Source organism: Passer domesticus, chromosome 4, assembly GCF_036417665.1.
Source record: "Passer domesticus isolate bPasDom1 chromosome 4, bPasDom1.hap1, whole genome shotgun sequence".
NCBI classification, from domain to species: Eukaryota; Metazoa; Chordata; class Aves; order Passeriformes; family Passeridae; genus Passer; species Passer domesticus.
The window spans coordinates 29,473,721-29,496,107 of record NC_087477.1 but is presented as its reverse complement, the minus strand read 5'-3'; the positions used below and the strand labels follow the sequence as shown (position 1 = coordinate 29,496,107).

Below are 22,387 nucleotides of genomic sequence, written 5' to 3'. Positions count from 1 at the left end.
GTGGCATGTGAAGCAATCATTAAACAGAGTATTTAAAAATAAACATTTTGAACAATACATGTACTTTATCAAGCCAAAAATGGCACTCTGTAAATGTGTTGATTTTAAGCCAGCAATGGGCAGCACCAAAGCATTCAGGATGTGTCTTCAGAAGCAACTTGACCAAAAGGAATAAAGGTTTCTAGTGGTTATTTTACCTCTGCCCCACAGCCTACCACTGCTTATGTTTACTATCTTCAGTCTTTCGATGAATTCCCCTTTAGATGAATAATAAAGACCTGCCTCTCTCCTCAAAATAATTCAAAAGTGTGGACACATTATCTTCTTGGTAATTTTTTTGCGGTGCTGCAGAAATCTATTGGGGTGAATATTAAGAAATTATTATTTCCTTTCAGAAAAAAAGGACAAAACTTGACCTTTTCTGCCTTATTAAACTGTACTCTGGTATCTCATCTCTTCCTAACCTTGTTTCTCCCTGGCTGCCCACCTTCATGTGGCTTTCCCTGGAGATGGTATTGTGGAACCAAAGCTCTGGATAGTTCACTACCTCAGAAATTTCTGCAGCCAAGTTTTGAGAAGCACTGGTTTGGTGACATATACAGTGGAATGAAAATCACGTATTACTGATGAGAATCTTTTTTTTTTACCTGGTGGCACCAGGAGATGTTTGCAGAGACTGACAGTGTCTGAATACTTATCTTGTACTGCAGGTATGCCTTGAAAAGTCTTGATTTTGTGTCAGCTTTGATTAAGCATGGCTTGTCTCTCTTACATGAGACTTTGTGACAGGTTTTCTGTCTTCCCAGCATGCTTGTTGTAGGTGTTCTCAAAAGTTGGTGGCTCTGATCATCTCTTCCTTTATTCTTACTGGTAACATGGATGAAAACATCCCTTTTTATTTTGTAAGGCACTAAGAAAAATGCTCATTTTCTGCTTAATGATTACAGGTAGAAACATCATATCCTACAGGGAAGAAATCTCAGTCCTTTGCTTCCAACATGTTTTCTTGCTATATTCCTGTATCACCCTTTTCTCCTGTCCAGGAAAGAGAAATGCTCAGGGCAAGATGTTCAATCAGCTTGTTTATACCAGTGCCCACAAAGTTAATGTGGGCATCATCAAAGCAATTTCCCAGAAAAGTGCTAACAAAACAGAACTATGACCTACGCGTGGGATCATGATAGCAACAGCCACAATTCAGTAGTTTACTGTGCATTAACGTTTTCATATTTGCCCTTCCCTTCAATAAAATTTTAGGAAAGAGAAAGAATAGAAGAAGCAATAAAAGTTTAGCCAGACTTTAGTTTAGTGTCAAAAAAGCTGTATAATTCTGATGAGCCTCTGTGACAATCTCAGCAAGGAGATGCAACCCTAAGGGGCATTTTGCCTGACAGCCTGGGGGAAGGCAATGTTATCTTGTCTCTTCAGTAATACCTTCCTGAAGAGCAGCTTTTTCCCAGCTCCACAACACTGGAGCATGGATTGAACAAATGTGCCCCTCTTGGAGCTCATGCCTTCACCCTGGCTTGCCCAGACATCATGAAGAATGCTTGCATGGGTGATTTCTTGGCTGCCTACAAGGCTGCCAGGGTCTGCACGAGCTGCAGATGTCCTGTGCTCAGACACCCAGGAGGGCGATCCTTGCTGGAGCTGCACACAAGAGCATTGCTCCAGCAGCTGGTCAGCTTCAGATGGCACCCTCGTTTCTCCCCATTTTTGGCAGACAGTTTCCCTGCTTTCCATACTGGGAAGTACTGGGAGGATGGTAAGCAGCCCACCCTCCAAGAATTCAAATAGCTGCCAGAACTGGTCCCCAGTGATGCCTTAGAGATGTGTGTTGAGCAAGGATGCAAGGCCAAGAACCCCAGCCCTTCCCTCCTATATTTCAGCTTCAGGTTTTGCACAGTTTAAGGAGTAGGCATCAGCAATCTGCATCGCTTTACTGACTGCACTGGAGCTCAGGTACAGATTCAGGATTTAGCCCTGGCTTTTCCATCACTGTATCAGCTGACTCAGAATATTGACTTTAGTAGCTGAATAACAGATTTATACATGTCTGTCTCCATACTACAAATCAAAAGAGCAAACTGGTTTTGCACTCTGCAAAAACACAGCCTTCTCCTGCTGAAGCCAATTCACAGAAAACACTGCATCAAATACATTAAGGAGGCTGACAAAAACTATTTTGTACAGATGAAAGGTGGGTCTAGCAGTCTGTCTTTGATTTTGACTCAAAGCATGCATTTAAACTGAAAAAAATAACATTTTCCTTTGAGCTTACACTTTAATATTTCCTGCCTTACAAAAAAAATGAATGGAATTAATAAACACGGCAATATGGGGAATTCAGATTTTGATGCTTTTCTCTGCAAGAAATATAGACATGTGACAAAGCACAAATAGAGGCACAAGTTAAACCTTGGAGAGGTGATACCAGCCTGCTTCCTGCTCCTGCTAACTGGGATGCAGGAAGGAACTGCTTCCTTAGACTGGTTGCACTTTTCAGGAACTTTCACCCTGGACTGTGGTTGCTGGGAATAGATTTGCCAGCATTTTGCATTGCTTTGTAGTGGCTCTGGACTGATGACTTTCAGGACATGATGCAAAATGCAGTTGCTATTTCCTCAGGCTACTAGAGATCAGGAAAGATAGAGTGATGACTGTTGGATGTGATTAGACATCTCCTGTTTATTTTTCTGGCTACTTTTTTTCTGATTATGAAGATAGCAGAAAATTTGTTAATTTAATGTGCATCTGGAGCAGCTAGAGGCACAGGCTTTCCCCAGCGGGGTGTCAATACAGGTAAAGAAATGAAAAATATCAGGACTATGATGCATCACACAAAAATAAAAACTCTTTGATGTCCTGCAGGTCTGCATTCAATCCAGACTTTCAGCTTTACCTACAGACACCTTTGTTTGTCTGTTTAAGTCACCATTCCAGAAATTAAATGGGCGAGAGGGTTGGTAATTGACTTTAACTCTCTTCCTCCATGAGCTGCCTAGAGTGGCCTGGTAGCCAAATTGCTTGTAAGCTTGTGTAGTTGTGAGAGCTGTCCCAGTAGGTTGCAAAACCTTAATTTAATCTCAGTCTGGGCCAGATAGCTAATGGGAGGTGATCAACCAGTTAAAGATGTTTAATCATATGGAATACTCTGAAGTTATTTACAACTACGTGGCACTGAGCTTCCTACCCTGGCACTTAGCTCTCCAAACATGTTCGCTGTCCAAATCACCCAACTGCAGCAGATGGGTAAAACTGCCCAGTGCCCACCAATGACCCTGAAAAGCAACCTAGTCAAAGCCATCTGCTTTTGATCATTTTGGTTAGGGCTGGGTTTCTTAATTTCTCTTGCTACATTGCCCAGTTTCAGAGTTATGTGAGGCAGAATATATGTGTGGTGGCACTTACTCCATAATAAAAAACATTCTGCTCTAGCCCTCAAAACAGCTCCAGGGGTGCAAGCAAGTGTACATGCGTATAAAAATACATTATATGGAACTGCTCTGCAAGAGATCCATGGTCAGCTGCATCTTCCTCTTTCCACTGCTCCCATTTTGGTAGATATTTACCTGCTGACCATTAGCTTGAGACTTTGCTTCTGAAATAGAAACACCTTCCCTTTAATACTGCTGTTCCAGTCCACATCCAGCATGAAACAATGCAGATACAGCAGTTCCTCAAAATGTTACCCCCTACCTCCCTAAAAGATGAACAGAAGGTTTATTTTGATCAGAGAGACACTACTAATATTTTCTTGTATCATGCAGCACAAGCCCTACGCCAAGTCTGCACAATGGTGGACACAATTTTAAAGCATCTCTCTGTTTTTTTTTTACCTGCTGTCAGTCAGCTGTTCAGCAGCACAGAGATTTGCACCAGGCTCAGAGGTGTTAGCTCTCCCCAGTCTAATTGTGGTGACTTGGCACCCTTTTCTGCTTTCTCCAAATCAATTCTTCAGAAAACACACGGATGACTCAATGAGAACACCAAACCACATCCTGAGACTATTTGACCTGGTAATTAGCAAGCACCTCTGTGAGGAGTGATGGAAATACTTGTTTTCAAGAGTAAGGGATAAACCTCCATGCTAGTTAGTGAATAAAAAGGAAGTTGACAAATAAGATGCCATTAAGAAAAGGTTAAGGTAAGGTCTTCCTATGGAGAATTGAACTAGGAGCAAGCTTGAAATTTGAACAAAAAGTGATGTGGGAAAAGAGAAAGTAATCTACAGAGAAGATTTATTTTAGTTCTAGTATTTTAAATTCCTTCCATGCATGGAAAAAGGTGGAGACATCTTCACAAGGAAAAAAAGGCTACACCAGGAACAATCAATGAAGAACAACAGAAAAATGCTTAAGGAGTTATCAGTATATAAAAGGCCAAGTCAAAAGGCAAAAATAAACTTAGCATGTGAGGTCCTTATCAATTTTAAAATACAAGATTGCAGAAAACATGTCATTGCAACTTAGGGAATCTTATCTTCATCTTCAAATGCCCTCCTTTCCCATCCACAAATTTCACAAAGTACATGCCTGCATTTTTTGCTAAACCATTTAAAAATGTACCGCACAGCCTTTCCAAGTCCCACAGAAAAATTCCAAATGTTGTACAGCAGCTGAATACAGAGCTTCCATTTAATTCTGCATTGTGGACTCCTCATCCCCCATGGGGAGTTTAATATATGGTTTCAATTCTAAACCAGCATCACTTTAGGGACATCTTCTGCCTTTATTAAGGCAGCCCAAGAGATGATACCCCTATCTATTGAAAGAAGCTTTAATAAAATAGAGAGTCTTTTCAATAAAAAACTAAACAATTAATTGGACACTTTTGAAAACAGGTATATTGTATCCTCATCATAGGGTGTTAGCTCCTTGATTTTGAAACTGATAAATAGGGTGTCCTTGTATTCTTTAACCATCCTCCAGGGAAAGCAGTTTGTAAAGTGTAAAATTGCTCAGGCACAAATATTTATCACTGATCCAATAAGATTTTATGTGCCTTGTAACTACAATATTACATGTTTTATGCTCCTTCAATCTTTGCTTTAGACTACATCCAGTTTATTCAGTAGAGATAATTTCATAACCAGTGGAGATCTGTAAACAATATTTTGTTACAGCCCCATGAATACTAGCTGCCATTATTTCTCCCGTAGCTTCAGTGAATCCTGAACACACATTGCTCATGTTCAAAAAATGCCTGATACAAAAGGCATAATTATCTTCATTTTATGGGATTTGTCATGTTTACACAGTTTTCAGTCCATTAGAGGCTAGTCACCATTATAAGTACCTGGCTAGTTCATATCATTCAGTAGGTGCTGCTTGTAGAACAGAACATCTTGTCCTTCTTTAAAAATATAGCAGTGTCACAAACCCAAGGTATGCATAAAGATAGGCTCCATCCTGCCCCTTTGATATAAAGGCAGCTAATGGAGGTATTAAATATTGCAGCTTTATGTGTCCAGCTGATTTACTCCATGCAAATCAGTGCAAATCACTCATTGTCTGGGAAGCATGGCTTGAGTACTTCTGTAGCTGTTGGAGTTAGGATTCTCAGATCCAGGCTCCAGTCCTGGCTAGGGCAGAGGAGTTTTACATTTGCCACACTGAGGCTGTGGGTGTCTGAAAAGAGCAGTGTGGCACACTAAGCTACCACTACGCTACCATTTCTCTCTCTGCTGTGCCAGCATGAAGAAGGAGCTGGCAATGGGAATTAATTTGACTGCAAAATGAAGCCAGTGCAGTCAGGGCAGTGGGGAAGGGGATGAGACACGTGCTGAAGTAGCCATGCTCCTGGCTGTTCAGCACAGGCTAACACGGACACATTCACCACCCCGACAGGGAAACTGCCACATGCCTTCCAGCACAGGTGGGCAGGGAAATGGTTGTCTGTGTTGCTGCATGAGAGAAGGCTGATGCTTGACATTGCCCAATTGCCATTTTCTTCCATGCTTTTCCCTTGGAGTTTTATGCCTTTGTCAAGGCTGTATTTCTCCTTTTGGATCCATGGACCTGCTATCTCTTTCTCTCATCTTACATATCATTTAGCTCATGGACTTCATAATATCTTAATGGCAATTAGTGAAATCAGGCAAGGTCACACAGCTGCGCTGCTCCACATGGAGCCTTGGATAAACCAGCTGAAACCTAAACCGAGGGTTGGAGAGGCTGCTTGTTTTATCCATGCAGACTCAGTCAACATCATCTGTGCTCTGGCAATAGCTGTGTTAGCTTCCAGCTTCTGCTCCCTTCCCCACTCTCATGGCTCCTGTGCTGCTTCAGCAGCCAGCTAGACAGAGCTCTCCCCCGCTCTGGTTAGGAACAGAGGTATTTTCAGTTCAAACGACCTTTGTTTTATAACAAGGCAATAGCAAGTAGCATTTGCTTAGGTGAAGGTATCTTAACTGCCTCTGACAGGCTGTGCTGAGCAGATCATAAATAGGCCTGCCACAGCCTGTAGGCAAAGGCACCATCTCTGTCTGACAGAGAGGCAGGGCACAAACCAAGCCAAGGCTGAGGCAGGCGAGGTATTACCCTGCTGCTGCTGGAAGCAAAGCACGAGCAGGACCTTGATGTGTGTACAGAGCTTGCTACAGAGCTGCAGAGCATCCTTGCTCTGGTAATGCACATGGCAGCTTCAGGGTCCTGCTCCCAGCCCCATAGCAAGAGATTTTTCCTTAATGTGTGTTTGACTTTCTGAGGAGCAAGTGTGGCTTTGGAATAGTGGTCAGCATGTCTGGGTAGCAGGGTGCCCTGACACAGCAGTTTAAACACCCTACAGAGACATTCTGCATTATTATTTATAAAGATGGCATATTCAGGGTATTTCTAAAATAATTTGGAGACATTAATTCCCTTGCAAAGCATCCATTAACCGCAGGCTATTATAATAAATAAGTGGCGTAATTATCGGACTAATTGTCCAAAAAGCTAAAACAGTAATTTTAATGAATATTTCTGCTGCTGTCTTAGCCATCCCACTCTGTCTGGAAACCCAGCACCATCACAGCTCCCTGGCAGAGGAGATCCCCCCACAGTTCCTTTTGCTTTGGGCTTTTTTCCCCAGGCCTACCTTCTGAGCACACCTTTCCCCTTTCCACATGTCTGTCCTACATGTTTTGACAGTGCTTGTCCACCGTCAATAACTCAGCAGCAGCATCAGTGAGTGCATTTTTTCCTGTGGCCTTCTGCTGCTTCCCACATGCCACAGTCTGTTCTCCCTGGCTCTGCCTTCCTCAGCAGAGGGAAGAGGAGGCACTTCAAGCCAAAGAAAACTCATGGTGTGGCTGTCCTGTAATGTGAGATGGGTAGAAAGAACAAGCAATATTTCTCACCCTCCTTTTATGGCCATAGTCACCAGGCTCTTCAGTTGCTATCTTGGTGTATGTTACTCAAAGAAGAGGTACTGAATGACTTGGGGGATAATGATTTTTTTTGTCAAGTGATCCAGCACTACAACAAACAAAGCACTTCCATCTTCCATGGAATTTGATAATTGGCTTCTTCCAAATGTGCCCAACAGGGCCATATTAACTTGTAGAGAAAAGATGGTTAGACTTTCAAATTTACAGGGCGTTGGACAACTCAGTGGGAGGGGAAAGGAACAGAGGGAAAAACAAAATGTAGAAGTGTTCTGCTGAAAGGCTTGGCAACCTGCCATAGCCACAGGAAAGTAGAGGAGATGAGGAAGAGGAACAGGTTTTAAATTGGAAGGGTCACAAAGCTGCAGATAGCCTGGATTTTTCATAAGATGCTGTCACTTGGTAAAGAAGATTGATGCTCCTAAGGTTCTTAGACAAATGTTGTTTGAGAAGAAAGTGAGTGAGAGGTTAGAGTGAATAACCTCGAGGTGCCTTCCACTCAGCACTTCTGTGGTTTAGAGAGTGGATCACAAAGGAGTAAAAGACCTTTAGTCATACACAGGTATGTGAGAGAAGGATGAGGACAGATGTGGTGCAGGATGGGGAACAAACAAGAAAGCGATGGATAGTTTTTCCAGGCAAAAAAAACTGAAAAGTAAAAACAGAGCAGCCATGGTAACTTTTTGTAACTTTCCTCTTTCCTCATGTTTTCAGAGGCAAGTCTACAGGCGATCTTTTATGTTATTTATTTAAAGATAGCAAAATACTCTTGAATTGACATCAGATGAGCAATTGTGGAGGTATTCAGCTTCCTGTCTGATTTCAGGTGGCAAGGATTGCTCACCTTCTTCCTCTCTACTAAAATTAGTCATGAAGCTTCTGGTGACTTCACTGAAAAGTAGTCTTAACTTTCAAACACCTGAAAATCTCCATCCTTCAATACACTGGTAAACTTAAGGTATAAGGAGGCTAAAAAACTACAGGAAGGAACTTTTTGGGTTTAGAAAGCATGAGGTGTTTTTCAAAGAAAATACAACCAAAAGAAAGATTATTTCTTTCCTGTTGGGAAAAAAATTTTTAAAACTCTGTCTGTCCACTGCTTTTTCTTCTTAAAAGCAGCATTCCCTACCATCCACACACACATAGAATGAGCACTTTGTATGAATATTGGCACAGCATCCAACTGATAAATCCACACAAAAATAGCCGTTTTCTCTTGGATCTGTTCTGTGGGAAATTTTGGTATTTTCCAAACACTTTAGAGAGGCAGGAAGAAACCACCAAAACACTGTCCCAGCAGCCTTCACCAATGCCATCTAGTCCATCTATTCCAGCTGCAGAGGTGACGCCATAGTTGACAGGTCAGGGACATTTTAGCTCACTGAGGCTTCTAATGGGGCTAAAGCAAACGGGATTGAAAACCAGATGAGATTACTGATCCATCAAATTCAATTCCCTGCAAATCTGAGGAGCTGAGGCTTGATAGCTCCTGTGTATGACGCCTTCTTCAGACCTGAAGGAGGCTAGACACATCCTACATACACTGACTGGCATGACAGCGAATGGGGATCATATTATGGCATATTATGGTTTTGAAGGGTAGGAAAAATGCAATGCTGATTTCCATTTCTCTTCATCTCTGATGTTCCAGAACATACACATTCATATAGCCAAGTCCTCCAGTGTATCACTGGGCAAAAAACCAAGACTGAGAGGTTTTGCAAAGCCTGTTTTCACAATTATGTTCCTCCCTCAACACAGACATGAAGATAGCCAAATCGAAACTGAAGGCTTCAGAGGTATTGCCAGATCTAAAGAGTTGAATATATATATTAAAACAAAACCCAATAAAGAGTATTATTCAAATATGTCTCCTCAAAGAAAAAAAAAACAAAAACAAAAACTCAAATCGTATTAACCCTTAAAATAATTTGTTTCTGTTACTCAGAGAGAAGGAACACATTTTTACATTTTTTACTAAAAAAAAAGAGCTTGCTAAAATGCAATATAAAACTTTAGGTAACACATTCACTGTTGCCACTTGTGGTATCTGCAGCTTGGCATAAAAATCTTCACTCTGTACTATCTCAACTGAAGTTTCTTAACATTTCCCAGTTAATAACTGGGTTTGTTTTTGAACATGTTCTTCTCTCCAGGATTGGGTTCTGTTTATATTTTTGAAGAAAAACATATTTTCAATGAGATAAAGGGTTTCAGCAGTGTCTCAGCAGCAACAGAGGCACTGAACTAGCAGGCAAGATCACTGCCCGCCCTGCTTGTATTTTTAGCAGGTTAGATTTGGTCTGACAGCACATAATGTTGTTGTTCCCACCTCCTTGGCTGATTGCTTGACCTGGTTTCTAACCCAAGTAACCTTCCTGTGTCTCCCTCAAGCTGAACAGCAAGGACAGTATGCTCTGTGCCATCTATGCCCACCAGGTGATCCATTTTGTCAGGCTAATAAATAAATATTTAGGGCAGAGATTTAACAAGGGACTGCTCATATTTTTTCCATATTGACCAGTCTCAAGACTACTTACTCAGAGATGTTATGAATACCACATCCATAATTTTTGTGCCATTGGGGATAAACTATCTGCTGTCACTTTTGCTAGAGGCTTGTGATACTGGTGGATTACACTGGTGATTCATCAAGTGGTATTTGGCTGCATTTGCCTTCCATTTTGCATTGAATTTTTCATCATCTTTGTTCTTCAGAGGCAGAGACTTAAATCAATGTTCTTATGTTCTTCCTGGGCTGGACACGTGAGCATCTTTGAACGAGCACAGCCTGTACATAAGACCCTAAGCAACCTCCTGCCTCTGCATGTTGGGAGCACAGGGAACTCTATTATTTTCCCCAAGTTTTGGGGATTTTTTTAGGCTGGTTTTGTTTTTTTTTTTTTCTTTCCTTTTTCCCTTCCCCCATTTTGCTGGAAGTCAGAATATTGTGGGAAAGGCTGGGGATGGAGACTGAAGCTAAGAGGACAAATGTCAGTGAATTGGGGTAGATGAGAGGAGTGACTGGCAAGGCAGAGGGTTGCTTTATGTTTTGTAGATAAGGCAAATAGAAGCAGCATCAAAACTGTTAAGCTGCATATTATTCATTTTTGTATGCTGCTAGTAGTTAGATTGAGCCCTTCTCATCCCCTTTTTAATACCTTCTGGTAATGTGATAGTTCCTGATCACTTCCTTAACCTCTGCAGACCAGAAAAAAACAATATTCAGAATATGAAAACATTGCACAGTTTTCAACAGGTGCTTACAAAAACCAAATTAAGTTGTTCCTGTCATTTCTTCCAAAGAAAGCAGAATTCTTTGAACAGGAGGAGGAATTTCCATTTTACAAAAGCTCTGAGCCTGCAAGAACTTCACTGCAACATTAGATACTGTAAGCTCACATCTCTCAGCCTAAACAAATAAATGGCAATATTGAATAGACAGTCAAAGAATCATAGCTCTCAGGGAAACATCCAGTGTCTCAGATAATAAATCACAGGGAAAATATTAAAAATAAATAAGGACAATATTGAACTTTTACTCTTCTGCTTCCTTGCTATCCCAAGAAAACCAGGAAGAAGTTATCCCTCATGCAGTTCTGAAAACTAATTTAAGGTATGAGGCAGCAATGGCACCCATAGTTTAATTGGCCATGTGCTCCATGGAGCATTGCAGAAGTGGATGCTACAAACCCCAAGTTTTTGCTGAGATGATTCACTGCTGCATTACTGCATTTTTATCCTGTGTATCCAACTGATTTCAGCATGAAACTGGAATACTTCAAGTATGACTCAGACCCACTACTTTAGTTTCAGTGGAGATGGCATAGAGACATCTAGGAAAGGAAATTCACAATTTAAACTCCTCCTGCCCATGGAGCAAAACATTGATTAAAAAATAAGGCTCTTTCTGAAGAGTTCTGATCAGAAAGTAGAGGTTAATGGCTAAAAAACATACCTTTAGAAAGCAGATTAAATGCAGCCTTTGGAAGGAAGTGTGCCATCTCCTCCAGACATGATGGCAGGGTAAAAACACAGCAGGATGATGGCAGAAACCTGACATTTTAAGTGTCGAAAGAGGGGTGGTTTTGAAGCTGAAGTTGGCATTAAGAGGCTCTGGAGTTTTCAGCATTTTATGATCTCCAGGAAGTTGATGAAAAGGGATTTGAGAATGTGTTTCACTTCACTCTTGCCCTTCATTACATAGCATTAAATCATTCCACTAGTCATTTTCAGAACTACCAAGAGAAAGATATTTTCTATTTTGTGCGTAGAAAATAATTCTTCCCTGAGAACAGCTCAGAAAAGCCCATTTCGTACCCCTGCCCCTCTCTAGAGCTCTGTTTACACTAGTTCACAGGGCAGCAGAGCAACTTCTCTTAATTCCTGCCATCTGATGAACTCGAAGAACTAATGATCTCTCTTATCTTGTCTCATCAGAATTGTTTTGAACAGAATTAAGCCTGAGTAACTAAAGGTCTTCTATTTCTTAGAGGGTTTTGCCCTGTGTGGAATGAGCTATTGCAGACAGCCTGAAACAAACATTAATGTATAAACCCTAAAAACACAGGCATCAAACGGCATGAAAGCACAGGCAGCAAGAAACTGCTTTGAAGCTCCAGCAGCTTGACAGCAGAAAAAGACTTTTTTGAAGTGACATTCCTGTTGCCTGGTGTGGCTTGCAGAGGAGAGCCATTGAAGAATTCTTGGCATTAGCACCACCTGTGTGGTCTTACTGATAGGAAGAGTTTTATCCTGATTTGGGGAAGGAAGAATTAGAATAGAGCTGCACCCAGCAGGAGTAGGTGCCTTCCAGTCTTGGCTGAAAAGTCAGCATAGATGTTTCAGCAGTATCGTTACCTTCCTGAACACCATTTTGCCATGTTTGGCAAAAATATATCATCTTGTCAACAGGGCATAAAAAGGGGAAGAGGAGGAAGAAACTATAGTAGGAGTCATAGCAGAGCTGACTCATGGTATCTTCGTAAACTGCATTGTCTGGGTCGTGTGGCTGAGCCCCAGCACTGCAAGTGAGCTCTGCTGGGAAGCCACACTCCTCTGCAAGAGCACAGTCAGATGAAGAAGGATGGGTATGCCCATGGAATCACTTGAGGCTTGTTGCCTCAAAACCAGTTTATTGTCCTGACTATTCCCAGCCAATTTCTCCCTGGAGAAGAAGAACTTAAGGAGCGTATTTTATGCATCAGAGCCATTTTATGCATCAGAGCCATTACAACGTTGCAAGGGATGCAGGATACCCTCCATAAAAATCCTGGACAGTTTGTCAAAAGCCTGAACTGGGGAGCCAGCCTCTATTTCTTGAAGTAGGACAAAGCAGCCTTTTGCTCCCACAGTTACCAAAGTAACACAATCAAAACCCTAGAGCTGCAACAAACCCTCATTTGTCAGTGACCTAAGAGACCAGGTACCATAAACAACTCAGATCCCTGAGATAATTGTTTCTCTAACAGCAAGCAACAAGTGACGAGAAACTGGTAATAAATGCACACATTTCCACTTCTACTTGGAAAATAGCTCAGCAGAGAAAGACCAACACCAACTGCCTATGTGAAACCTGTGCTCTGAGCATGGCAGGAGCCCATGAAGGTGGAGGATGACTGGAAAAGGAGTAAATGGCAGAGAAAGTCCTCTCCATCACTGTATCTCCTCATCAGACCTGCTGGGATAATTCAGGGGTCTGTCTGACTTGCTGTAGGGGCTTCATGGCAGACTTCTCTGAGCTGACAGCTTAGTCTATGCATAGGCAGTGCTGAAGGAAATCAATGACAGGGCTAATGATTATTGGCAAGAACAAATATGAGCTAATGTCTTATCTGTGTGGGCTGCTGATTCATTACTAGCTCATACACCAAATATTTTAGGCCCAGGGAAAAGGTTGACAGAAACATTTTGCTGCATGCAGTGGCCTCCATGCTGGACATGGTCATTTGGAAAGGTTAAGACATCCCATAGTCAGGATTTAACATACAATGTATACACAGCTCTAGGACGCCCTGATCAGACAGAGCAAACACAGGGCACTGCACACCTGCTCTTTAAAGTAATTGATGCCTTTATACTGTAACTCAATATGTGTGGCTCTGTCCTCTGGTGATTGACCAGCTTGAGACTTTCCCTTCGGAGGTAAACAGCCTGAGGGCTTTGCAAAGGTCTTATAGTCCCAAGATGTGGTCCAAAACAAGGCAGAAAATGTTTCAGCCAGCTACCAACATAACCAATGTAAAATAGAGGTTGCTTTAGGGTACCAAAAATCAACCTTTAGTCTTTAACTATCCATCAGCACAATTCCTTGCCCTCTTTTCCTGTAGCTCAGAAACAAATGCTATTTAATTTCATTAATACTGCAATGATGGACATTTACTGCGTTTACACCTACCTCCACTGCAAACAAAGGAAGACAGATTTAAAAGCATTCCTGTCAGATCAGTTGCAGGGTCTCTTGTCCCTGTTGCAACTCATAAATTTTAAAAGGGACAGTTCTCATCGCAGAAAGCCCCGCAGTTAAAAAATAGAAAAAGAAAAATCTCCAGTACTCTGAAGACACAATTAAGAATGCAGCAACACAATTGTGTTATGTAGTTAATGCTCCAAAGTGTACACTGCTTCGATTTTGACCTTTTAAAACTCCATTAAGCTATGTAAATACAGTATCAAGGAATGTGCACTGCTCACAAGCAGTTTGTAGCATGGCTTGGATGCCATACTGCCAGTGGGCTGACACTGATGAAGCCTCTTTATTGATCTGCACAGAACAGACCCACCGTGGAAATTGTGTTATGGCCTCCCTCCCCCTGCATTGTAATATCTCTTTGGCTTCATCCTGTGGGTCAGCCACACAACAGTGCAAAACCTCTTCCCAAACAGCTAACTTAGAAACTGAATTAACACATTTGCTATTAAGGCTTGGCTTGTTCCCACAGCCAGGAGAAGGACAAAGGAACAAAGGGATGCTTATGTACATCTCCCATGACATCGCAGCTTTTCCATGTTTAAATTATCTGCCTTCTGCTCTACTGTAGCAGCTCTTTATTTTGTTTCTTCACATACACATTTATCTGATGCATTAGGAAGAATGAATAATTTGGCAATCAAAGGACCAGATGTAGAAGTGGTCTTACGAAGCAGCTGAGTTATTTCCTGCAGATAAATCACCTGGGCCATGACCTTTTCTACCCTCATTCACCCACCTAACGTCTATTGAAAATGCTCACTGTTCCCAAATATTTTCCAGATAATTGATGGCAAGGAAATAAACCCACACTTCTCCCGGATTACCATCCCACCCTTGATGTAACACAACACTCTCAGAGTGACCAATTTATGTGTGCAGATTTTTAAAAGGGGAACAAAAAATTATCTCAGAGTGATCAACTTATGTGTGCAGATTTTTAAAAGGGGAACAAAAAATTATCTTCAAACTTAGCTATACAAAAAACACTATCAGGAAGCCAAAGGGCCGAGGCTACACAGATTTCTTCACTCATCATATGCTACAATTGGTTTCTTCTCAGGTCTTTTTGGTGGTATTTTAAGTTTCACCATCCTTCCTGGGACAATAAACAATCTAAGTAATCTAAGTAATCTAATTACTAATCTGAGTAATCTAAGCATCAAATAGGAAAAAATTGATTTCCAGACCAATAGTTCTATGGCAAAATTGGACCCACAGGACTAAAATGTGAATCTTTAATTAAGGAAAAAAATATAAACCAAAACTAACCCTCTCTGAAAGTCTCCTCACAAACAAAGGGAGGTTGACAAGACTTTTTTAACAAAAATTTTTAAGCAACTTTTTTTTGCTTTAGGCAAAAATGCTTTGATGAAGCCAGAGGGGATATGAATCATATTTGGGCAGACCCACGTAGAAGTACACTTAGTGTGCAATGAATGCACAACTGGACAGACTAAAGCTCCAAGAAGAACATGCTTGCATGTAGGGTGAACTCAGCCTTTTTTCAAGTCTTCTCTGAGAATCCAGAACCAAGAAGTGTGATATCTGAACTGCTTTCTGTGGCCTTACATTCAGCTCAGAGCTGGCAGCACAGGTGAAGCATAAACAATGCTGAATAGATGCTATCAGACCCCATCTGGCTGGGAGGAAACTGGTAAGGATACAATCTGCATTCATCCAGGTCTACATATTAAGTGTGATTTTGGCTGATCTCTTCAGGATAGCAAATGTGGTATGCAGCCTTTGCACCCGTAGCAGACCCAAGAGTGCCCCAGCACAACAACCACCCCCTCACCCCCATTCTCTCTCTCAGAGGTAGGAGAACATTGGCAGTGTCATCCTAAAAGGGACCTCTGTTGGAGCAGTAAGGGAGTGGAAGAAATAAAAGCCAATTACACACAGAAAGCAGTGGCCAAAACAAGGTAGCATCAACAAGTTGTTCCTGTCAGGAATAGCACAACCTGCCTGCAGTGAACACAGCTGGGAGGACACGTGAGTGGAAGGAGAGGGAAGCATTTCCAGTTTGGATGTGCTCCCAAGATTTTGAGTCATGACACATGCAGCTTGCCAAAAGTGCTCCTGCAAAGGCTAAAGGAGGGGAAGGTGAATAATTTTAGACATTTTCTCACATTATTTAAGCTCACAGCTGAATTTGGTTCAAGCTCCTGTGACTGAGGGGTAGAAGCCCCACTGCTGCTGCTGTAACCATAAAAATCACAGAGTCCACTAAAGGTCCACCCAAACCCAGCTCAGTCATGTGGGGGCATTTACACAAGGCTTTGCTTTCCAACCCTGCCAAAATACAGTCCAAGCTACACCAGAGAAGCAAGAGCTGAGAAATGCTTTATACAACCTTTTCTCACCTCCACCACTCAACTCTGTTAAAGCACTTCCACCAGCATTAGACCCCTGTGCTAGGGGCTTTGCAGAGCTCTTTGCTAACCACAAATGCCAGTGTAGTCTTAGGCACATCTTTAACATGTTTCATAGTCACCCTATACCAACAGAAGCACTTTAAGCAGTCCATACAAAGCACCTATAGCAAAGAGCTGGCAGCTCTTTCTCACCCTCCCACTCAGACTGAGATGCAGCACACTCCTTTACTACCACAGAGCAGATACCACCTAATTTTTCTAGGCATCCTTCTAGCTGCATAATCCTGTGAGCTCACACCAGAAGCTGTCCTTGATTTAAGGGTTGCATTTCTTCATCCTGCTAAAACCACTGCTTCACCTGTGTTAATGCCCTGCTGCACCTCCCTAGTAATCCTTTTGGGCAAGTTTCTTCACTGATGCAAACCAGTGGAGCCACATTGATTTCAACAGGGCTCTGCTGGTTTTGTCAACTGAAGACATATTTCCTCTGGCTGCACTTTGCTCAGTGGCTTTCCCCTTTTATACTGGCGAGTTACAAAGCACTGTTTGCAATTATGCATTTCTATCACAATGTGCAGATAGGATATTAGTCTTCTGAGGCTTTCCCTCAGTCCCCCCACACTCCCTGCTCAGTCCTTGAAAAGGCCATTTGAGCATGCAATATTAATCATCTGCTGTGCAATAATCTTGGAAAAATGTAATATATTCTGGCAAATCGCAGGGCCTCCAGAGGAGCTGCCTGTCTCAGAACAAGCAGCTCCCATCCATTATCAGGCAGTGACAAACGCAGCTCCCCACTTATTTGCCCCATCAACATGCAAGCAGCGACTCAATTCAATTGTGAGAAATGGGAGGAAATGATCTGTATTAATAAATGGTGAGAGCATGAGATCATTCGATTTCAGAAAATAAGATCAAAACCACTGAACTCCCTGCGTTGTCTCATTTGATACCTTCCCCTTGCTGTTAATGCAGCACTGGGAGTAATTAAGCTTGTGACGAAGTCTCATAATGAAGTCACATCACTCAAAACAATTAAGACAAGAATTCTGTGCACACTGTCATCTGCCTTCACTAGTGTTTAAAGGTCAAAGAAACATTTCATTAGGAAAAAAAGAGAAGGGAAAAAAATAGATAAACTGCAGTACACTCTGTGGGCACGCCTGGGAACAATAAGTGCAAAGAATAAGCATTCAAGCAAATAAATACACAGAATCCCACCCACCTGGATGGCAAATGCTGTGGAAATGAGCTACCATATTTTGACTGTGTCTAGAAACCTTTATCAGAGGGTAGAACCTTCATATCCTACCTGCTACATGGCTGTAAGGAGATGTGCTGCCCTGGTCCCACACTGCTTACTGTCTGATCACACCTGTAGACAATAAAAAGAGTGGTCAAAGAAGACTTCAGGAGTAGTAACCAGGTGAGGATTAGCAAGAAATAAACCCAAATAGTCCCTCATGTAAATCACTGTTACTGAAATGAAAAAGCTCTTTGAATAGGAAAAAAGTCACCAAAATGTAAATTCAATTGCACAAAAAACACACCTAAAATTCTGCCAACCTCTCTGGTCCTGCCTCTCATTGCATTTCTTGCTGGGAAGAGTGGTAAAAATACTATAATGTGAAACTTGTTCTTACCAGATTTTGTTTATGTGGTGACAGGTTTCAGCAAGAATAAAAGAACCAGTGGTGGAATCCAGCTTCAAAACAATTCCTCATCTGTTTTTATCAGCACACTTTAAAGAATGTAATTAGACTTCAGCAATAATACCCTCTTAATTATAGCTACAAGCCCCCTCAGATGGGGAGGAAAGCACATTCATCTTTACTGTTCCTGAAGTGCACTAAGTGATGGGAAATAAGTGAATTTATGGAGCTCTTACAAATAGCTGTCAGATGCACTCCTACTGATTTTTATTCAGTTGAATTTGTTTCTCTGGATGAATTTGGGAGAAATTTACTCTCAGGAGGAACAAAGTAGCTTTTTCTCCCAGACAGTCAGCCTGGATGTTTGATTAGATATAGCTATCACCTGGTGTTAATGAGCCACAGGGAGGGGGAAATCAGGCTGGTATAGGACCCAGCTGGGGAAGATTATTTTCAGGTGTGTAGCAGGCTGAACAAGCATCACATAAAAACATACATGTCCTCATCACTTTTTCTTAGGGTGCAAGGTGCTTTTGAGTCAAGGAAGCAGAAAATGACCTTTCCATGACTTGGAAGTGGTATGTTTTGGAGTGGATGTGGTTCTGCCCACTAGTGCTGGGTGGTTTCTGAGCAGTTAAAATGCTGTCACCTGCATTATAGTTATTGTAATTTACCATTGCTTTGTGCTCAGATCCCTTCTTGGGCTGTTTGCAAAGGGCCTGCTGGGTGCACAGCCACACCAGTCCAGAGGTACCATTTTAAGAGTCACCTGTCACAAGGACATTGCTGCCATCTCAGCCTGTGCCTCCAAACTGGAGAGGTGAGGAGAGGCTGGGAACAAGTCACTGCCATCAGGGCTGACCTCCATTTTCAAAGACACTGTAATCAATGCTCCATTGCTTGTATTGGCAGTGAGAGTAGGCAGACATTTTTTTGCAGAACGCTTTTTCCTCAGCAGAGAATAACAGTTTTTAAAATAAAAGCATTTCATGGAACGATGTCAATTTTAGGAGGGTTTTTTTTTTCTTTGTGTTTTTTTTTTTTTTGACAGGAAAATGTTTAAATGAGCCATTTCTATTTTCTTGTTTGGTTTTGAAAAGGCATGAATGTTTCATTTCAATAATGCGAATGCATTTTGTTTCTACTTTTCCCATTCTGTTTGTTTCAGCTTGCATGGCATCATAAAATATGAATGATAATATTGAATTTACACACCTCCTTCATTACATGTATCCAGCATATTATTTTGCTAATGAATTATACAATTCAGTCATTATGAAAATGAAATATTTTTTTATTACTGAATGAGATATTTCCATACTACCTGAGGGAACAGAGTAGAACCCATCTGGGTGAAGAATTTCTGAAAGTTCAGAATAAATTTTTACCAGCATTTTTGGTTTATGACCTTTCTGTGAAAGCCACTACTTTTGCCAGTGGAAGGTGGGCTGCCTCTCACAGGCCAGTTTGAACCCAATGGAATGTAGCACTGCCTGGATTTTTCCCGTCATGGATTGATTTCTAGGACTCCCTCAGCAGAGGATATGCCTTCTCCTCCTCGGCGTGCACATATGATCCATGAGATGCTAGCTGAAATTTAGGGTACACGAGCACAAATACAGGAAAGGGGTTGAACAAGGACCCGTCCAGTATGTTGCTGCTCCTCCTGCTGCGTCCCTGAAAATCAGAGCTGCTCTGATTGAGGTACCTATTAAGTGGATTTGTAACATGGGAAAACTTCCAATTTGGAGGCATTAATTATTCAAAATTAAGAAAGTGAAGACAAATACATTCATCAGCTGACTGTTCAGTACAAAATGCGATGAAACACAATTTCTCTCCTCCCTAATAAAATGAAATCAGAAAAATACTTAAGATAGTAACATGGAATTCCACAGTTATATCAGCAGAAATATACACTGAAGGGGAAGAGGTACACAGCTCCTGGTGGTTTGAAAAAATTCTCTGAACTTGGCTAACCTCAAATTGAGGGAATATAGTTGCCCATTCTTTGGAAATGCTGCTTAGTTTTACTGTTTTCAGTCTTGTTCACTAACTACTGTGAAAATAAAAGACAACTTCTCAGTAATATCCTGACCTTTTTCTTTATGACTGCATTTTGATTATGCACAATATTGTCCTGTAAAATTACACTTCCTAATCAATAAGAACCACTAAAATAATTTCAAAGGATCACTTAAATCCAGCCCTAATTTGATTTAACCCAGCATCTGCTTAAGCATGCCACTTAGCGTGCAATTTCATTCCAAAAATTTGATCTGTCAAAACAGCATTCTGGAGGACTATTTTTACTGACTGTACCTCAGTAATCCTGCGTCACGAGTGCTTCCTTTACAAGTGAAAGGATTCCTTTCCCTCAGCTGCTTCCCTTGGTAGCAGTCTGGTCCTGGTGAATAATTTGTTTGTTCCTTTTCGCACATCAAACTGAGTAATGAATTTCCACCAAGTCTCACTGACTGCTTCTAATTGCCTCGTGAATGCAATCACTGGCATGTTCTAGGATGTCAGTTTCCTCCACATAAGATCAGGAATACTCTCTGTTTTCCTCCACAATCCTGCTTTTAACTTCCTTGATCTGACTTCCAGAGCTGGAAAGAGAGACTATTGCCATCCACATCTCCCTAGGGATGGGAGCAGCTGGTCCCATGGTTAAAGTCTGGCTTCAGGAAGTTAATGTCATTGTCACCTCCGCTGAGGTACCAGCCATGAATTTAACAAATCTGCTGGTGATGTGTGATTCCTGGTGTGCTGGTTGATAGGACAGGATCAGGAGCCTCCATAGTCAAAATCAGAAGTGTTTCAGTGTTACCATGATATTTTCTGAAAAATTCTGTTTGCCCAGGTTTCTTCTCTTGGGAAGATAAGAAGCCTCAGAGGAGAAGAAAAGTGATATTATCTGATCAATTCTTCCTGTGTTTTGCTGCTTTGGAATGTGGTCTGGACATTGCTTACCAACAGGTGCATCTTTCATTGGTTCCATGTGAATTGTGTTGACTTAATGACCAATCCCAGCCCAGCTGTGTCAGGACTCTGGTCAGTCACGGGTTTTTATTATTGATTCCTTTCTAACCTTCTGTCTGTAACTTTTCTCTATAGTTTAGTACAGTTCTAATATACTATTTATTTTAATATAATATCATAATATAATAAATCAGCCTTCTAAGAATATGGAGTCAGATTCATTTCTTCCCTCATCCTAGGACCCTCACAACCATGACACTTCAGCTGTTTTGCAGTGTGCTCAATCAGTAAGTAATTTATACACCAGAACCAGCCATTGCACTCTCCCACTGCTTTGTTCATGCTCTGGAGCTAATAGGAGCAGCAAAACGTATGTCAAGGTCTGAAATAAGCCCCTGGCTTTAAATTATTTTGCACCAAGGACAGATAACCTGACCCAGCTTCTCTTTCCTTGGTGTTTCAGGGGAAACTAATGATTCTGAGCACCTCAATTTTTGGACATCAGACTTGATGTCATTCTCAAAGGGAATGGAAAAGAGAAAGTGCAGAGCACACGTCTCCAAACATTAGACCTCTTTGAGGCACTTTGTTTTCTGTTTCAACAACCACTTCTCACTTTCAAAAGACTCAGCTATGTTTTTTGACAAAGTCATTTTTCAGTGTAGCACTGCATTAAAAAAGCAAAAGAAAAATATGAACATCTAGGATGTTCAGAAATCTTTTATCATGTCTAATAATAAACCAAGGATTAGTTTTCTTGTCATTCAGCTAAATATTTTGAATTGCAAAAGTTTCTAGCTGAGTATGTTTTCATGTAGCTTTAAAAACACAACCCAGATACTTCTTTGGAATGCACAGGTGAGCATCTGACATTTTCTAACCTGATTGCAATTATTTTGGAACACATTTTGTACTGTAATTAATTATAGCATGGGTCAAAACCAGAGAGACTCTAGAGAACCATCACCTCTCTAAATTCTCCACTATGCAAATGTAATTTATTTTGCATTTCACTTTTTTTTCTGGTTGGTTTGGTTTGGTTACTCTCTTCCTGCATTAAGCAACTTGGAAGAAGGGCTGAATGCAAAAAAAAAAGCTTTTAAAAGGGATATATTCTTTCCAAATCTACAGAAAAACCTGTGCAGGTGTGATGTACATTTGGGTATGTAACAGTAATCTCATTAAAGAGGATTAGGAGTTAAAAAGCCCTCTCTTACTGTCCCATGTAGGTGCAGCATCAGTGTGGGTGCTCCTCATTTGTTTATGTGCAAAGTAAAACAGGTTAGCTTTTTTTAGCTTTGCTGCTGCGATACCTCTTCCTGAGGTGTCCCATTTCCAAAATGGATCTTTACATGACCTGGCTTTTGGTGTTGCAATTCTTGACCCTGCTTCCCCTCACCCACTGCATCAGCTTGCTCTGGGAATTCATCAGCAGTCACATCCAAAAGTCATCTCCACAACTTTGCGTATGGGTTATTGCTGCTAGTCTTTGACAGAGGGGGTTAAAATCAATCAACCACAAACTCACACTCACCAG

General features: G+C 41.3%; 1 long non-coding RNA gene across 3 annotated transcripts; it reads right to left on the bottom strand.

Moving 5' to 3' along the window:
* Window positions 1-737: 737 nt before the first annotated feature.
* LOC135299962 (uncharacterized) lies at window positions 738-18,224 on the bottom strand. 3 transcript variants are annotated; one of them, XR_010361807.1, is made up of 4 exons: window positions 18,105-18,224; window positions 17,860-17,957; window positions 17,529-17,591; window positions 738-867 (listed from the first exon to the last, which is right to left on the bottom strand). It is a non-coding gene; the product is annotated as an uncharacterized LOC135299962 (long non-coding RNA). The 3 variants fall into 3 exon arrangements; XR_010361805.1 differs by lacking the exon at window positions 738-867 and adding an exon at window positions 959-1,035; XR_010361806.1 differs by lacking the exon at window positions 738-867 and adding an exon at window positions 15,745-16,040.
* Window positions 18,225-22,387: the final 4,163 nt, after the last annotated feature.